This window comes from Haemaphysalis longicornis, unplaced genomic scaffold (assembly GCF_048455015.1).
Source record: "Haemaphysalis longicornis isolate Haplotype H1 unplaced genomic scaffold, Haemaphysalis longicornis Haplotype H1 scaffold_9, whole genome shotgun sequence".
Classification (NCBI taxonomy): Eukaryota; Metazoa; Arthropoda; class Arachnida; order Ixodida; family Ixodidae; genus Haemaphysalis; species Haemaphysalis longicornis.
In genome coordinates, this window is record NW_027526460.1 from 84,521,638 (window position 1) to 84,535,903 (window position 14,266).

Here is a 14,266-nt window from a genome sequence, read left to right on the forward strand (position 1 = left end):
CTGTTATGTTGTACCAAGTATCCCGACGTCTTATAGAGGGTTCGGTTCGACGTAAATATTTTTTTGTACAACCCAGCTTTCAGGCTTCTTTTTTCGTTTTTTGCTCCGCTGAAGTAAAGTGAGGAATAGATCGGGTTCGTGTCGGCGCAGTTAATTCGATTATCCTGAAGTGCTGTGAGTGCTCTGACAAGGAATTTGCCTCCGTAGTTTGATAAAAGATTAGCGCCTCTCCGCGGCTTACGCTAAAGTGAGTAGCAGATCTTTGCGAAGCGGGGGGCGGATGTACTTCAAGAGGCCGGAGTCCCTAATCCTACTGCTGAGACTCGGTGTCCTGCCGACCTAGCAGTTTGATCTGAAGATTCGGGTCCTGGAAAAGGCAGACGGACTAAATGCGAGAATAGGGAACGGGTTGAAGGGTGCGCGAGTTGCTGCTGCAACTCAACGCCCCTGTCCACGCCGAGATTACGACATGGTAAGCGGCTGGAGAAAGCGTTTTTATCGCCGTAACGGAAGACCACGCTAAAAAAAGCAGCCTGAAGGGAGTTCACATTTCCATGGGTTGCAAGTATTTTGAATGTATTGAAAGGTGTCAGCGGAAGCGCCTTTGTAGTGCAAAATTGTCCAAACAACGCACATTTATATATTTTTTGTATGCCTATGATGTTATCACTGGCCAAAATTCAGTTATCGACAACACAAGCACCAAACACTTTCCTCAAAACTAGTACCTTATGACTTGCAATCAAGAGTGAGTGTCGTCAGCTGCAACCACCTCGCACCCATGTCCGATTTATGAATGGCACATGACACGATGTCGGCGAGGTAAGGCGAGTAAATTGTCTTTGTTGAGAAAAACATTGATTGGTACTATTGTGCAGTTTTGCTGAAGGCCAAACTTGGCTTGCTGCTTTCCCGGCTGAAAACGATCGCTACACGGACGATGTGCAATTGCAGCGTTCGGGCATAGGCATCCGCTATGTTTAAACGTGATAACATTCTACAAGAAGCAAAACGGGGAACCTGAACGTATAGAAACAATTATTGAGACCGTATCTCTTTGTTCTTGGTTAAAATGAGTTATAATGTACACCCTCCCAAATTTTTATTATTATCTTGGGGGCGACGACTTATCTGCACGTCAGCGCCCTATAACGGAGTCCAGCGGCGAAATAGGCAAGCATATGCGCAGACGCACAAAACTTTCTGCTGTTGGAGTGTCGTCTGCTACGCTGTTCTCCTTGGAGAAACACACCCTCTGCTTCTTTTTGCGAAGGCCGTTTAGCTAGCCGCTAACGGTAGCTAAGCAGAGCAAACATTACTGATGGACGGGCCGCGCAAGCGATACGCAAAAAAATTGAAAGGGCATTGGAGGCTCGCATGTGCTTTAAATAAACCTGGTTTCTCGTAAACAAAGCGATTCCGATACCTTGGCAGTGGGTATATCGCTCTCAAGAAAACAGCGTAGCCGACGATGCTCACAAAAAAGGATCATCCTTCTTGCGTGTGCTCGCACTCCCTCCTATTTGGCCGGTGGACACCGAGATCAGGCGCTAACATGGCGATCAGTCGTCGGTCCCGGGATATTACTAAAATTTTGTGACCGTGTACATAATGTAAAGTCTCGGTTACATGGGTAAACAGTGAACGTTTCATTGAAAAGCATAAATTATTGAAATGCGTCCATGCCCATTCTTACAATCTGCGTGACTGGACATTTTTCTGAAGGATGTGTGGTAGTGGGCAGGTGTTTATAGAATGCTCACTCCCATGTTATTTGATGTTCTTTAGGAGTCGAATTGGTCCTTGTGTCACACACTTCTAATGAACGCATTTATAGATGAGAGGTACTTCCCCATCAGTGCAGGGCACTCTTCGCCGAATCCCTACGGATGTGTAACCTCTGCCCATATTAGATTAGTTTAGTGAGGTGAAGTCAACCGGCCGTGCTTAACAATTCGTATCTGTTCCCTACCCAAGGGTTACAGTTGCCCGTCTCGGTTACCTAGAACACGGTGGTGTGTGTCTTTTCGCACTGCCAGTTCATTTATTGAGTGAAATAAGGTGACTTGAACAGCATGGACATATGGCGTTGTCTCCAGTTCCCATATGGTGTTGCCTAGGGAGCAGCCGACCGCGATGCCGTATGCGACAGAGCACCATAGGCACAAAACTGTGCTCACAACGGCGGAACGGTGTTGTACCGGGGCTGCCTGACAGTGTTCGCTATAGTTCAGCTTAACATGTTACTGAATTCTACAGCTGGTTTTCTGATTGGTCTATACCACTTTGTATACGATCGTTCAAGGGCAAGTGTGGGAAGCGGGGTGAGCGTTAACTTGTATCCGTCCAGCCTCCCTTTTTGATACTCGTGTTCATTCAATGCGCTTGGAAAATTATTTACACATGTTAAGATTGCGGAACACCAAAACCAGCGGATGCTAAATTTTGAGTCATTATAACTCAGAGAAAGGGAACACGCGCAGCTGAACAAGCTTCTATACAGTCCAGTATTAACGGATTTATGTTAAGAACACTCATTTTATTTAGCAGTAAAGAATGGTCAATCCTTTTGAACGCTTTAGGAAAGTCAAGAAATATGCAATCAATTGCAAAGCCAATAACAAGACTTTTTACAGATCGCTAGTAATTCAATCAGGTTGAGTTAACCAGGCGCATTGCAGGGCCCTGAAACACCACAGATAAATGCTTTCACTCTTTACTTCGTGCTTGTAAGCACTGTAAAAGCTATATTTACCGCACGGCTAGGAGCAGCAGTGTGTGATTTGCTCGTCGCGACAGATACGTCTTCCTGCATCTGGTTTGCTTTCGTTGAGATTTCTTTAAGTGGCTATCTAATGCGTTTAACTGCAACTAAAAGCGAGACAACCAATACCCCCGATACCACGGAAATGACGTCATTTGAGCACGCAAATAATGTCCAGGCCAAGATAAAGAGAAAAAAATCCTTTGTGCAAGCTTCCACGTTATCCGATGGACGTACAGTCACAACATTTTTCTGAATTTCTTTGGGGACACCTTAACTACTGGCAGCGTTATGGGCCCCGTGTCTCAGAAAAGCCGCAGTTCATATGCCACATCATTGGTATTGACGCCGACAACAGGGATGACGACGACAGTCACTTTTCGAGTTTGATAAGTCGTACACGTCTTTCACTGCTATAAAGGGGCGTTGTGTAATGCCAATTACGTCATCGCGCGACTCAAAAGCGTGACAAGCGAATGACATACAATGAAAACAGAGCGGAATAACAATATCGCTTTCAATGCCTAACGCGACACCTAAATGACCTCAGATTGTATTTTATACGCTCTAAAAATGTCTTGGTCTTGGAAAAGCAACAAAACGTGTTGCTCGCTAGCTTTGCTACTTAGTTGGCATCCTATTCAAATAGGAGTATTCTTCTGTACTTCACACGCATCTGCTGCATGGTCGGGTGGCAGTGATATTACCTGGCATCGGCCGGGAAGGCATATATCACCGAGTTGCCTGTAAAATGGGCTCCACTGCTCTGGTAGTATGACTGCGAATAAGTAAATGTTAGTATCGATGCGAAACATGTTCCCCATACTAGCGCTACCTATACAAGATTTGCGCGCAGTCGCACATCCCTCACTACTGACCGCCCGCCGCGGTGGCTCAGTGGCTAAGGCGTTCTGCTGCTGAGCACAAGGTCACGGGTTGGATTCTCCGCCGCGGCGGCCGCTTTCTGGTGGAGGCAAAAAACAAAAACGCCCGTGTGTACGAGATTTCGGCGCACGTTAAAGACTCCCAGGTGGTCAAAATTAATCCGGAGCCCTAAACTACGGCGCGCCTCATCGCCTGCGTTGCGTCGGCGCGTCAAACACTACAATCAATCAATTCTCACTACTGACCGGTAGTACTCGCACTACAAGATTTCTTTCCCGTAAAAATCCAGGAATCCTTATCTGCTGATGATTTTGAAGCATCCATTGGAACAAACCCTATTTGCTTGTGAGGATTATGCACTTTCGTGCGAGAACTGAAAAGCAGGCGTTTGTTTTCTCTGTTAGAGCTGTTTGTGCGATCGAGTGGTGGTAAAATGCTGGGTTGCTTATCCCTCTCTCTGTCGACGCACGGATTGAATGGCTTTCAAAAAACAATATGAGACAAATTTTAGAAGCCCCTCACAGATCGCACTAAATTTTTCCTTCACTGTTTGGCATGCAGAACACAGCAGCAGGCCAAAAATGTACAGTGCGTAGACGCTTACAGAAAATTAATGGATTTCGCATTGACTTCGCTTCCGTAAATCCTGGTGAAGAGAAGATTAAAAGCAATTTCTTGCCAGAAAACGCAATCATCAGCGGCTTATGCTTGAAAGAAGCAAAGAAACCTTTGTTTTCCTGGAAAAAAGCCAAGGCTTACCCAGGATTCAACGCTCTTTTTAAGGAGATTGAGGCGTTGCACAAGGATATTCAATTAGGGCGCATTCGCCCACTAGATTTCACAAGAGGATCAAAAGGGCCAGATGTGCAGGACACTTGCAGTCTTCAAGATTGAAGTCGACAGCCATAATCCTGAAATTGAGTTATCTCTGTAAGGCTTGCGATAAGTTGGTAACAAAAACAAAAGTCAAACGGTCAAGTCAGGAACCACAATATCTTTAAATTTTCTATCACAGAGAATTTACACTTCTCCAGTAATAATTAATGTTGATGTCGTGTGAAGCATTTCTGTGCGTTTGTTTGCATCTGGAAAATGGGGCTTGTAGATTGCGATAGAAGCAACGGTGAAAATACAAAAAAATGTTTAGCTTTCGAGAAAAATTTAAAACAAACCTTTCAGAAACCCTGTTAAATAACCGAAGATGTGCCAGCCATTATTCTTACTGCGTTGGAAACCTCTTTGTGCGACTTAGAAGCGCTATAATACTCCCGGAAGAGTTCTGAAATGCCCCGTATTTCTGAGAACATCTTTTTTCAGGTTGTTTACTGCCACCGCGAAGCAAGGACATATTGAATATTCACCAACTTAGCTAAACGGCTTTCGTACTTCAACTCTTGGTGTACATGTATGCTTTGCATTCGGGACGTAGTAGTTTCTCCGGGCCAGCAAATTAAGCCCATGAAAGGAACAGCATGGTGGGCAAGTTTTTTCTTTTTAATCCATTCTTCGAGGAGACTACAAAACAAAGAAAAGAAGCCGAAGTCCCTTGAAGTGCATTTCGAAATCGGGGCTGACGGACAGCAGGTGTGCTGCTATAATCCTGCTCTCAGATTTCTTCTTTTTTCTCTGCTTAAGTTTACCCAAGTCTTGTTTCACTTCGTTTATACACTGAAATTTGAATATCATATCTGGAATATTCTCGGTTTTGAAACCCCGCCGCTTTCGTAAATGACGGGCTTTCAGGAAGAGATTCAAAGCAGCCATGGAAGATTACACCTGAACTCGATTTGTCAAGACACAACGATGCATGTTCAGACGTATAGCAGGTAAAAAAAAATCTAATTATATCCTTCAAAGAATAATGGCGTGCTTCAAAAGCCTAAGGATGCGCTTAGGATGCCTATAGATGCTCCGTATGCCGGCCGCTGCTGTGGTCCAAATAAAGGGAACGAATGACGAGTGGATTCTTATATGAAACCGAAAGTAGCTTAATCAAACTAGAAGCTGTATCAAGGAAAAGATTACGACACGCGATCAAAAGAGCAAATAAAACTTCAAATGCTCACCTACGAGTGAAGGTTCAGGTAACTGTTAGCTGAGACCATTTGCGATAAACATTCAGCTTTAATGTTTCTCCTTTTGCTTCAGTATTGCCAAGTCTATCCAAACACTACATCCGGGATAGAGAATATGGATCTGAATGTTTCTTATTAGAACGCGCAATTTGCCATGCTGTAGCTGTGATCGAGAGGCATTAAAGCTATTTTTAACTGCGGACACGAGAAATTATGATTTTCTGAATAGCTTCGCTGTTAAAAAAACGTGAAACAACTGGCAATGCATTAGTACGAGAAATTGGGTTTCACAGGTCAGCTGCTGGCGTGTCATGTCAGTTGACCTGTCACGCCACATGCTTCCTTCGTTTGCTGCGTGTGGCGCTATTGGTGTTATAAATGCTCATTGTTGTTATTATGATGATGATGAGATCTACGATAAATAATACATCTCATTATAGTCATCTTCGTCAATAATGGAGATTGTCGAAGGCGCAAACTGTTTGCCCCAGTAAGTCCCGGCCGTCGACGGTCACGCTTTGCTGTAAGCTGATAAAAACCTCATCAGGTTTCAATCCTCATCACCATCGGTCGCAGCATACCAGCTATGATTACATCATTTTCGTCTTTGTCGCTGACGCCTCAAAATAGCCAAGACGTTAATACAGTTAAACCTGTATGTAACAAGGTTGAAAAATGTTCGCAATTTTTCGTTATATCCAGGTTTCCGTTACATGCAGGTTTCGAAGTAAGGATCGCGGGAATAAAGCATAAACGAAGCCCAGATGCTAGACATCCGTGAAGCTGAACTCAAACATCAAATATTTATTTCCCAGTGAAAAATTGCGTGAGGTTTGTCTGCTGCTTTCGCGCGAGCTTGGGAACTGCATGGCGCACGAAGGAAGCAAGGTCACTTACCCCGTATTCGCAAACCTAACTTAAGTATCGCTTTTGCCCTTTGACTATTTTCGGTGCCTTAGCGCGTGTCAAGAACCGAACGTATGCCGAAAGGGCGCCTTCTCGCGAACATAATTACCTTTTCGCACTCAAAATTGTTGAGAGGGTAATGGCCGGGATACTGTAGAAGGCAGCGACAATATTCTTTTTTGCCGGCGTAGATGGAATTCAAAATTTCTAGGTTGTTTTGAAAAGGCAAAACATTTCGTTTCCTGGAAGAACTCATCACCCACGAACCGATACTCCAGATAGCAGTAGGGACGCGGGACTGCATAGTGTCAGGCCGGCCTAACTGCTCAAAACTTGTCTGGAACCAACACCGCACACCTACATGAAAACGCACGTTATTTTGTGGTGCGTGTGAAAAGATGTGAAGTGTAGCTACTCTTCCCACCTGGTGGGGTGTTCCCGTCGCATCCGTGGCTCATACATTAGCCACGGATGGCACTAGCTGCTCTGTTTATCGTCGTTATCATGAGAATTTTTTAGGCAATTCTAGATGTTTTCCTAGCTGCTGGCTTTTTACATTATAACTGATGTTTCAGTAAAAGTGCAAAAACATTGTGGGATCATCTTAGCGACTTCGTTACGTCAAGGTTCGTTACGTAGAGGTCAAAAACAAATGGGCTTAAATGGGGATGGCAATTGGGAATTGAAAACCTCCGTTAAATCCAGGAATTCGGTACATGGAGGTTTGTTACATCCAGGTTTGACTGTACAGTGATATTTGCCGCGGGCTGGAATCGGCTCCCTTGCTGGTTTAAGCACGCCACTTCTTGCACGCACACAGTGCCACCTAATAGTTTACTTCGAACACCCCTTCAATAATTTTGAGCAACTGATAATAAATACCCCTCTGTTCGGCCACAGTACTCTTATTTGTACAACTACTAGTTTTGAAGCAAACGGCGTGTTTTAAAATCCTAGCAGCGCAAAAACCATGGTGTGTTTACTGTAAAATATTTTGTTGGGTCAATTCTGTGCATTGTTTTTCTAAATAAGACGATTTGTTATCTTTTAGGTCAGTTTCAGGGTGGGGAAAGGAATACCAACATATTCAAATTACATTTTGCATCACCCCGGAAGTGTCAGGCTTGCACCTATTTCGGAACGGAACATCGCTTGTCACAGAGATCATCATCTAGATCCATTGGGAAACAGCAGAAGCTAAAACAGTAATCATTATTGCAGCCTATTTCGGCGCCGATGCACGTAATCGGCCTAGGGGCAAAATGCAGAGCATGATAAGTATCCGGGTTGCTTTCGTGTGGGAGCCAGCTGGCTAGGTCTCCAACACTACAATTTTTTGTATTAGTCAGCCAGGATTCGCCGTAACTTCCAGCGTACTGGAGCTAAACTTGCAGTAGCGCTCTCTTCATCGCCTCCAAAATCTTTTTGCGAGATTTTCAGCATGTCAAGCCCCATTAAAACGCCATCTCACGTGCAGTCAGCCTTTAAAATAAAGCGGTATTTCTGGAATATGGCATTGGTTGCCGTATGAGTTTGCCTAATATGTTAATAATAACATAACAAGGGGACAGGAGTGCAGAAAAATTAGGGCAGCAATACAAGAAATTGGCTTCATTGAAGCTGTGCTTCAATAGTAAACCGTATAATTCATTTCTTGCTCATGATTTATCGTCTTTGACTACACTATAAATAAAAAATCAAAGAAGCTCCCAATAACGCGTAAGAATTGAAGGTAGCGAAGCTGTACGCAGCCTTCACGACCATCACGAACGTTTCAGTCCAGGATTGCAGTCGATTTGCTTCTTCTTCGCTGCCACAACGACTTTTACTGCACCATTGTTGCTAGAAGTGTGAGCTTCCTTCAATTTTTTTTTGGAAATGACAATCGCTGGACATCACCTTGGAGGGGTGTACGCTATGACGTGTCGTCCTCGATCCGAGCAAGTGTTGCCATGATTATGGCGAACGCTGGAGGCTTTGTCGTTCCGAGTAAGTGTTTCCATCATTATGGCGAACGCTGTTTTTTTGCCAATCTTGGCGATTCTCACTAAGTGGTTATGTTTTCCTTAACAAATGTGCGCCGGGGATACTGGGTGGTCACCGCTAGCCAGGCACACACGAACGCACGGCATTTTCGTGTTTTTTTTACCTGCCTGGTGGGCGCTGCAATCTTGGCCAATCCCCCAAAGTGGATATACCCGGTTGACGAACGTGCGCATGCGACGCTGTGCGGTCGGCGCAAGGCGCGCATACACGAGCTGTGAGTATTTTTTTGGTTTTGTTAAATGCCGAACGGTCGCCGCGAGGCCTGTGCTCACATGCGCGCGCTCGGAAATCTCTTGGTATTTTTAAATGCGAATACGAAAATTATGATTTTCTAAAGAGTTTCGCTGCTTAAAGAACACACAACGATGATAACAAAGACTTTAACACAACACTCTATTGTCGTGTTATTTGTTGCGGCTAAAAATATTTTACTAAAACCTTCCGTAGAACCCAGATCTTTCTTCTGGGATTAAAAACTGTATATATCCCAAACGTAGTCAAATATGGCCCCAAATATTGACCGAAAACTTCCAGGCACCTTAGTCGAACATTATGTTTTCTACTAGGGCCACCAAACTGTATTAAACCGTAGTAAAAACACCCAAATGATGTAGACATTGGTCATCATGTATTTTAATGTTCGATGTGCACATTTTTCTCTTTAAAAAGTATGAAATTGGTACGCATATTCTTTAAGTACAGTACAAATTAAAGGCTTCTTAATTTTCGCACTTCATTTTGCATCCTGACGACTTCACCCAAAATTTTGAAAATGCATATTGCGTGATTAATTTCTCTTGAGGCTATAGAATCTATCCACTGATTACATTGCATAACAAAAGAATTTATGCTAAAATCATCAATCCTACGTTATCCAAGTGCAATTTTTCTTCCGCACTACTCTTTGTTTACCGAAGAAATTGGTCTGTGCACAATTTGTATATAACCTGCCAACAAGATTTACAGAACTGCTTCAGAGCGAAGCACGGGAAACAAAAGCACCGGCTCTGACAAACAACATGTATACACTCATCACGTCTGTTCCTGTCTGTAGCACCTTTGTTTTGCAATCACTTCGAGCAGGACTTGGAGCGAAAGGTTATTAAATGTTGCTCCACTTTCTGGGCCACGATAAAGCGAGGCCTTTCAAGCGAAAACGAGAAGTGGTAGCCCCTTCATCCGACACATAGTGCGTGTCTCTGTGCTATTGAACAGGGTGCTAGAACATAGCTACCCGTTGGAGCCCCATCACCACGAGGAAGGCACCTCTCACTGGTTTCTGATGCCTCGTCGTCTTCCCTTGCGTCAAATGTGGCGTTGAAGAAGCGCTGTCCCATCCTTTCCTAAGACTGCTCCTGATGGCACCTTTCGACCAGCGGGATACGAAAAGAAAAGACCTGATGGCGGAGCGGAGCGCGTTCAATCTGTCTCGCCAGCCGTGCACGCCAGGCCGACAGTGCCATGGATTCTTCTGAGAGGTTCTCTTTTACCCCGAGCACGTCTGCGAACTCTTGTTGGTGCCATCAGCCAGAAAGGCGCTGTAAGACTCGGCTAGAGGGTGCCTTGTGGCATGCAGGGTTGTATCCTAACAAACGGGGCAAACGCCGCTTGCGTCCAATGGAAAGAAAAGTGATACTTGGGCACGTTTGGTTCGTGTGTTTTTGTTCATTCTTTTGTCAGGGTTATATCTGTGGTTCCCTCTGGATTGATTCTTTTGATGCCTGGCCATAGTTTTTTCGGTTGTGACCCCGGTGTTGACGGATCTACTAAAACGGGTCTGACTGTTACTCATCTTAGGCGAAGGCGCCGCGTCTAGTTGAAAAAGGCAGCTGCTTAAAGATTGCATTCTGCGAAGACGTGCTGACGTTGCAATGGTGCAATGATGGTATATTTCGCTATGTAATGGGTGATATGTATTCAAGACTTGTGAGGGTCCAATCAATTTATTTCAATGTTCTGAGAAGACTCTTCCGTTATGATAGCGTAGAAAATTGCAGGCGTAGTTCATCGCGGATAACTAAATAATGAGCTTCTCGACCACGGTTATAAAAAGAATCGCATCTACACCTGACATACTCATGACAGAAATATACTATATTCATCCATGGCAGAAACACCAACGAACGAAATAGAAACAGTGCACGTCAAATGCATTATAACTCCATTATAAAACGTTTATTACAGCATGATAAATTCATTTTTAAATGCTGTAAGTAGTTTCAGCCCCCTTCTGGGAACCATTCCGTGAACTCCGGCGACTTTGGAGGCGGCCCTGACCAGCTCGTTCTTTTTAGTTGGTCTAGAGGGCGAGGATAGACGCCGCAGTCTTAGCAGATCTAGACATGAGTTTCTGCCCTAGGTATTCTGCTTCTCTCCTTTTTCCGCGCACCCTCTCCCGTTATATAAATATTACTTTATCCACCACCACCACTACAAAAATGCTCGACCATACTGTCGCTAAATATAAATATAAAGAGAGATGAGAGCTTTCTAGAACGAATAAAAAGCTCTAGAACGACAAAATGAAAGTGGAAAAGTAAAACGGAAAATAAAATTATAGCTAGCTTGCTAGCATCTACCAAGGTGCCGAGAGAAGTAAAGGGTTGTTCAGTGTGGTGGGTCCAATGACCATTGAGCAGTAAAGAAATCAAGTACCGCTAGTCCAACTGTAAAAATCCTTGGAAATAATTCATTTGTGACCGAATGAGCGAGCACATTAGCAAGTAAATATTTGATTCACAAATAATCTGCGATAGATTAACAAAAAAAGGCGCATTAGAAATCACGCAGGGCCAGAACATCGATATAAATTATGTTCTGTCTTTGTTACAAACTTGTAACTTTGAGTTGCTTTCAAGGCCAAATCGTTCAGGTATGCGAAAAACATGTTGCAGATACAAGTTCCACTATTGCGTGATTTCACATCATCCAGACTGCGGGCAACGGCCATTCAAAGCACTGCAGTTGCGTGAAGCCCGTAGGCATTGCTCGTCACGGGGTGGTCCTAACATAGGCACCCGTGAGAAACGACGCGCCTGCTGCTGCCGCTTTTCAAATCGATAGCAAACCGTACGTGGGACTGTTCCGATGGACAAAAGAAGCAGGATCCCGCTACTTCTGGTTACAGACGCGCTGTATTAGATTGCCATACTTCAATGGAATTACGCCAATGACCTTCAACCGCTCTGAACAAAGTACGGTGCTTTCAAAGAAGCTTCATCATTTGTATTCAAGATTCCACAATCATAATGTGGCCATTAAACTATTCCTTAAGGGCTTGTCGTTTGCCGGGTAAGTGCCTACCACTCACGCCATTTCCTCTATCCTGAGCCTCACATTTGCTTGCACTGCATCAGAAACGATGAATCACTGCATTTTGATACTACCTCGGCGAGGCTCTTTTAAGGTCTCCAAGGTTACAAAAATGTTTTCGTGCCCTCACTTTTTACGACTTCTAATGCATTTACGGTAAGGTATTTTTAAGGTGATAACAATAAAAGAGGGAGCTCAAGTTAGTTTGAATAATTAAGAAAATTCGGAGTTGATCTAACGTCATCACATTTGTTATCGGTAGCTACTACAGTCGTAATAAGCGTCTTTGCACAGCCGACTGCGCATTCTTCCCTTATTTAGAATGACTGGAAAAGAATGGACACGCACCTATACAAAAAGAAGCGGAAAACTGTATTTTTATGTCCCCATATTCCGGCACAGTGATGGGAAGCTGGATTGAAAGAAATGGGCACGTGATACTAAGGGTTTAGGGTGGGAAATAAAGCAGCTAAAAGTAGCTTTCAATGACCGATTTTGCATAAGTACGAGCAAATAATCAAGCGTGTGCTTTGTTGTCGGTCTAGCTCTTCCGGGTCGTTCCAAAAACTCCTATGACCGTATTTTGAGTCCGTCCTCCACTATATGTATTCCCTCGTCTCGGCTGAGTGGAGGATACCGCAATGTTTTTGCACGAGAAAATTGATTTCAAGGAGCTCCTCAACTGGAGGCTTAAGTGGAGAAGAAATTAAGGATAACAAGGATAGTTTGCCGATAGCGGCACTGCCTCAAGGCTACGTACCCTGGTGGCAGACAACACTGCACAGCCGCCCAGAAGGTTTCGCTTACTGCACAGTGGCCCGTTCCCGATATGGGGTAGTTGGGAGTCGTGTGCTGGTTGCCCCGTCTGAAAAAAAAGTTACTCCGTAATAGCCCTAAGGGCTGTGTCTGTTTTTACGCGTTTCTCAGCCTCACTGCCCAATAACGGCTAAAGCCGGGATACAACGGGTGGAGGTAGTACTGCAACATTTTAGCTGAAAGACCTGCCACTCGGCCTTGGCCAATGCGGCACGCTCCTCTACCTCTAGCCGCCACGTTTGAATCATTGGAGTGTATTCTTTGTCGGCTCGAAGAAAAAGTGGCTCGTGGGCGATTTCACAAGAGTACGCAGAGAGCACTCCTCAGTTTTCCATGATTTGTAAGCGACGCGTGCATAAAAAAGGACGGGATGAAGCGCGGGGAGTTGTTTCAAATGAGAACAGAACGCGAAAATAATAAGTACATCTTCACAGAAAAACCTTGGTAATACAATGTCCAGCTAGTTTCCTTTCCCGGAATACTTCTAACACTTGCGCTACAGGCGTGCAGTGAAATTGATGCATCCGTCTAATGTATTCTTTTAAAATGTAAGTTTACAGTAATCTGTTTTGTATTCGTTCCTTCGAGTTCGCGTTATTATATAATTGTAATGTATTCCAATTGGCCCAATGTTCGAGACTTGCAGAATTAGTAGCGCGAGGTCTAATATCTGCATATCAAAAAGCTTCCCTAGAATGCAGGTTCATCGTGTGCGGCAAGGTGTACTGTACGTAATTTGTCGTCCGAAGGACTAGAATAGTTACGTAATAGTTGGCGTGGCAATTGCGTGATGACAAATCTAAGCGCATTCTTCCGAAAGTGGCCAAACTTAACTCAGTCACGTAATGTCGGCTAGGAAGTGTGAGAGGGATACGAGCAGCGCATTTCATCTGCGGATCGTCAATAATTGACCCTTAGTTGATTGAAACACACTTGCGTAAACAGAGAGCTCACGCATTCGCAACGTGGCTAACGGGCTGGTACGAAACTATGTGGTAGCGTAATTGCGTCGAACAACCCCCTAGGCTTAGTGTAGCCCATAGGTGCTTTAATCATGACGCTGAAAGAACTGTACTCAACAACTTTGAACTATTGAAACAAGCGGGACCCCGGACTGAAACCTACTGCGGTATACTATTTGGAGAAAATGAGACTGAAATAAATCTATTCCTTGGACATGACGGCTGATTAGATCAAAGAACTATGTCCGTCATTTTGCATATTCTCCGCCCACCGCTGCTCACCTGTCCGTGTAACGGTAGCAAGCAATGGCGCTCTATTATACACAACACAGATAAAAAAGGTATTTTAGATAGAGCAACGAGATCTTGCCTCGCTTCTTTTCTGAGTTACAGGGAAAAAATTGATGGCCCATGAAAATTGTGCGTTTCACTTATCGGCGCAGAGACGTGAGTAAACAGGCATGCCAGAACTAATGTACCTTTACATTGAAGCAGTGCTG